Source organism: Asparagus officinalis, chromosome 4 (assembly GCF_001876935.1).
Source record: "Asparagus officinalis chromosome 4, Aspof.V1, whole genome shotgun sequence".
Lineage (NCBI taxonomy): Eukaryota > Viridiplantae > Streptophyta > Magnoliopsida > Asparagales > Asparagaceae > Asparagus > Asparagus officinalis.
In genome coordinates, this window is record NC_033797.1 from 413,737 (window position 1) to 418,964 (window position 5,228).

Below are 5,228 nucleotides of genomic sequence, written 5' to 3' on the forward strand. Positions count from 1 at the left end.
TACTTTTGTTTGATTACAACAAATTCAAAGAAATAGTCTTTTTATAAGACCTCTTCTACACAACAAAGCAAAAATTATAACTTTTGAGAAAATAACACAGAAGTCGTCTATCGAATCCTATTTTGTGGGACTTTGCCTGTGCCGTGAACGCTTTGGTTCGTGGACCGCCGAATCACAGATCGTAAAAGGGGCTTAATGATTCTTCCTTCGTTTATCAAATTTCGCCTGATCGAATTCGTATTCGGTCTCTTCGTTGACAACGATCTTGATTGGTTGCGACACGGCGGCCTCGGCAGCGAGGCCGCTGGCTCCCACTGTGGTCGCCAGTTTGTTTGCGTCAAAAGTTGGTCTTGCTGTGGAATTCATTATATCTTCGATCGATTACAATAAATTCAAAGGAATAGTCTTTTTATAAGACCTCTTTTACACAACAAAATAAAAATTATAACTTTTTAGAAACAAACGCAGGATCGTTGTTTGGATCGCTGCTTGCGTGGGATCTTTGCCTGTGCCGGGAGCGCTTTGACTCGTGGACCACCAAATCACAGATTTTGATTGAATCGTGAGGGGTTTGATGATTCTTCCTTTGTTTATCGAAGTGAGAATTTGAAACGATATCTTATCGAAGTAAGATAGTCGTTCTTCTTGAGATCAAGTCAAAGCTCGAATCTCAAGGGATTGCCAGAAGCCCAAGAACTCTGCTCTGTCTGCTCTCTCTGCTCAAAATTGCTCAATAATGTGCTCTGATCAGCCCCTCAAAAAATCGATCTCAGGGGGGAATTTATAGCCCCTAGGATGAACAGTGCTTCCGAGACAGTGTTTGCTGTCTCGGCGGCCGAGACAGCAAAGACTGTCTCGGGTTCCGAGACAGTAAATACTGTCTCGGAAATCCTCAACCGCCCAGCAGTTTTCTTGTAACTGCCTTCCCACGTTTTACAACTCCGTTATTTTGGCAGTTATCAACGTGATTCTCGCCCACGACGTTTCCCACATTCTTGAACAGTTGGTGGCCACGTGTTGGCGGTTACAAAACAGTTTCTGATCTTTTGAAAGCTATCTCGCNGAGACAACAAAGGCTGTCTCGAGTGCGAGACAGTCTATACTTGTTTTCTTTTGCTCTTTGGATGATTTCCTCATGAGCTGTATTTGGATATCTTTCAGCATTTTTTGACGCCTACAGCGAGCTCTGCAGGCTAGGCTATGCTGGCGAACTTGCCTTCGGGCGAGCCTGGATAATGCAGACGAGCTTCAAGATGTCAGGCGAGGCTGTGCAGGCGAGCTTGTGCAGGTGAGGCTGGATAATGCAGGCGAGCTTCAAGCATTAGGAGAGCCCAAGGGGATCGTCAGGTGAGCTCCCAGCTGTCGGGCGAGCTTGCTTTGTGCAGACGAGTTTCAAGCGTGCATGCGAGCTTGGGTCATGCAGGCGAGCTTGGGTCATGTAGGCGAGCTCCCAACTGTCGGGCGAGCTTGCCTTGTGCAGGCGAGCTTCAAAATATGCAGGTGAGCTTAGTAGGCGAGGCTGTGCAGGCGAGCCAACCTCATTCAAACGAGCTTAAAGCTTGAAGCCTTCAGGCGAGCTAAACTCCTTTGCAGGCGAGGTTGCTCTTCAGGCGAGCTTCAGAATATGCTATGAAGAACAGGTCGTAACTTTCAAACCGTAACTCGTAATTGGACGAATTATATATGAAAATCGCACATCTCGACGATACGGGGCCAACCAAACCACCAAAGGGGGTTTGTCGCCTCCGTTTCACCAAATTCCTTATGGTTTGAGAGATATTAGCGTTTTCCTCTTTTTTGCTCTTTCGGATGAGGTTTTAACAGTCTTGTTCTGAACTTCTTTGATAGGGAATAAATGTAATTTTTATTACCTACAGAACCCTGTTTGCGTCAAAAGTTGGTTTTGTCATAGAATTCATTATATCTTCAGTCGATTACAATAAATTCAAAAAGAAATAGCCTTTTTATAAGACTTCTTTTACACAACAAAATGAAAATTACAACTCTTGAGAAACAAACGCAGGATCGTTGTTTGGATCGCTGCTTGTGTGGGATCTTTGCCTGTGCCGGGAGTGCTTTGACTCGTGGACCCCAAATCACAGATTCTGATTGAATCGTGAAGGCTTTAGGAATTCTTCCTTCGTTTATCGAAGTAAGAATGAAAATAAGCGAATATCTTATCGATGTAAGATGTTCACTCTTCCAAAGATCAAGTCTGAGCTTAGATCTCTAGGAATCGCCAAAAGTTTCTTGAGGATATTTGTGAAGAAGGAAGACTCTCTTTCTTGCTCAAAATCACCAAAAGCTCAAGCCTTCTGCTCTGGTCTGCCCTCTGTCCTTTCTTTCGTGTCTAGGGAGGTATTTATAGGGGTCTTGGTGCACCACAGTTAAAACGGGGGCAAAATAATTGACCAAATAACTGTTCTTTGGCCGCTGCAGTCTATACTGCCGCGGCCATTGGCGCGGCAGTATAGGCTACCCGCGACCAAAGAGCGGTTACCAGCACGTTCTACCGTGCCTAAAACCGCTCTCCCACGACCTTTAACCACCTTTTTTCGTGGTTTAACTGTTTTCCACGTCAGCACACGTTCTATTTCTGATACGCCGCCACGTGGACTTCAAAAATCATCGAATAACTGCCTATATAACTGTCACAGCATCCTTCTTTAACGTGCCGCGCGCACTGCCAGGTGCAGCGCCTAAGCCGCGGCACCCTAAGCCTGTCGCCCGCACTTAGCCGCGGCACCATGGGCTGCCGCGCCTTAGCCGCGGCACCATTGGCTGCCGCGCCACAGTGCTGCCTGATGACGTGTATATTGTTCTTCTATGTTGTCTTGAGTGGTGTTTGGACGTCTGTAAGCATTTTTTTGACGCCTACAAACCCCCTCTAAAGTTTTCCGACTTGAATCAGGTCGTGTGGGGTCTGAAACACTTTGGATATGAAGACCTGCAAAATGATAATCGTGCAGACGGAGCGAGGCGCCTTCCAATCGAACTCAGCGAGATTGGAACTCAGCTGTGTACACCATGGCTAATAACCTTTGCTAGTTAAACGAAAAATAATATGCCTTTTGTACGCCTTTATTCTAATATACTTTTTTCTCACTAAAAACACCTTTAAAATAGATTCGTTCTACATAAATCATCTTTAATTTTTAATTTATATGTGAACCACCTTTAAACGGCTTTTTTCTACAATCAACCACTCGAAGTCACTTTAAGTCAAGTTTTTTAGATATTGCTATAATAATTAGCCCTTAACGAAGGTGTGCTAGTGTCATTTATTGGAAAAAGTTTAACTGAATGTGGGATCAGGTGGTTGAATGCCACATAAACCCCTTTGAAAGTGGCTTATGTATACATTAAAAAATATAGGTTGTTTCTACATAATGATCCTGTTTTAAAGATAATTTCTACAAGGAACAAAAACTCTTTAGTATATGTTACATCCTACAAAAACCTGAGTGTTAATCCTCTCTCTAAAGTCAACACGTGTCTCATATTGGCTAATCCTCAGTTCGCTTCCCCCTCGCCAAGACAATTCAAGGAGCATATGCGCACAATTTTTTCAAAGAAGGTCCGAGTTAAAGAGGCGTTCTCACTCGAACTCTCCATTTAGGCCGACCTTACTCCTTTTACTTTTCAAGGCCGGGTCGACAAGTCGTAAGATCAACTAAAATGATGGTACTTATTGGCCCACTCGCAGAGATCAGGACGATAGGCGTCTTCACTCGACCTACCATTCAAGTCAACCCCACTCCCCTTTAGCACTCAACACTTCCAAGCCGACAACTTTCGAGTCCAACTAAAAAGGCAATATTTATCGACCTCCAATGAGACGAGTCGAAAGACGGTGTGTCCTTGGCCCCCTTCCCCACTGACAGACAATTCCCATCACATTAAATGAATGATCAGAGTCATCATTTCTCCTGCCCCGAAAGTCTTTAAGGCTCATCGGGCCTCGTCAGCAACACGCACACCCTGTCGCCCTCATATTAAACGTCTGGATGACTCATCCCCCTCTGCACCCGACACCTGATGACGATTGAGCCGCTAGCTCAAATCGCCCGAAGTTACCTAACTGCCCCTCAGATCTGATATAAAAGAAAACTGTTGTCTGTTGCCTAGGGTAAGCGATCCTCATGCTAAGAAGCTGAATGCTTGACTCTTTTTCTTCTCCACTCGAGCTTTCTATTGAGTTGATCGTTGGAGGAAATATCGGAGATCCCAACCCCGACCTTATATGTATTTTTCATGTGCAGGACAATAGTCTCAGCTTAAGTACCAGCCGTTTGAAGAAGATTGAAGACACTAGCACCCTTAATAATCCACAAACAAACCCTCGTTAGATAATTGACATCGACAATAGAGCACGTACATGTTGCATAATTTGCTTTTTCTACATCCTTCTCAAGATTTTTATAAAATGTAAATACAAACACAACTGCATACATCAAATTATTTTTCTAGTGAAGATCTGAATGGAAAGGTCCATCCCTCTGACACATTTACACTAAGGGGCTGTTTGGATGCCTTTAGGAAACTAGAGTATTTATGACACAAAATAGAAAGTGGTTATCCACCTTACCACTTTCCATTCGAGTGTTTACATTGTTTGGTTAGTAATCTTTATGAATCCTAAAATAATAGTATTACATTGTTTGGATAGTATAATGTAAACTAGAGTATTTATGACACAAAATGGAAAGTGGTTATCCACCTCACCACTTTCTACAAGGTTTTGACTTTATTATTATTATTTTGGACACATTTATGACATTGTGTAAGCTTTCCAACAAAATCACTTCTAATTTTGGTGATTTTGCTTTTGGTGACACCTCATCAAAATGTGTAAACTTTTCATGTCAAAGAGAATTTAAAAAACAATGTAAAGTGATGAAAGCTGACATTGAGACCCATTTTTTTACACTTTCTATCCTTTTACATGATAAAAACATAGAACCAAACAGTCCCTAATTTTTTTTAACGCGTTGGTACCCGTAATCCAAATTAATTGTTTTACTGCAAGTTTGATGGAACTGGGGTTGGTTAAATATTCCTAACTGGAGATGTATTGGACTGAAGACCGACTTATTTTTGTAATTTCCCTTCTACGCACACTTCTTTGTGGAAATGGACGGTGTACGGATTTTTTTTACTCTTTCACCTCAAAAAAAGAGTGCCACTCTTTTTCTTTTTGACAAATAGGCCAGTCGTTAAAGCGTCAT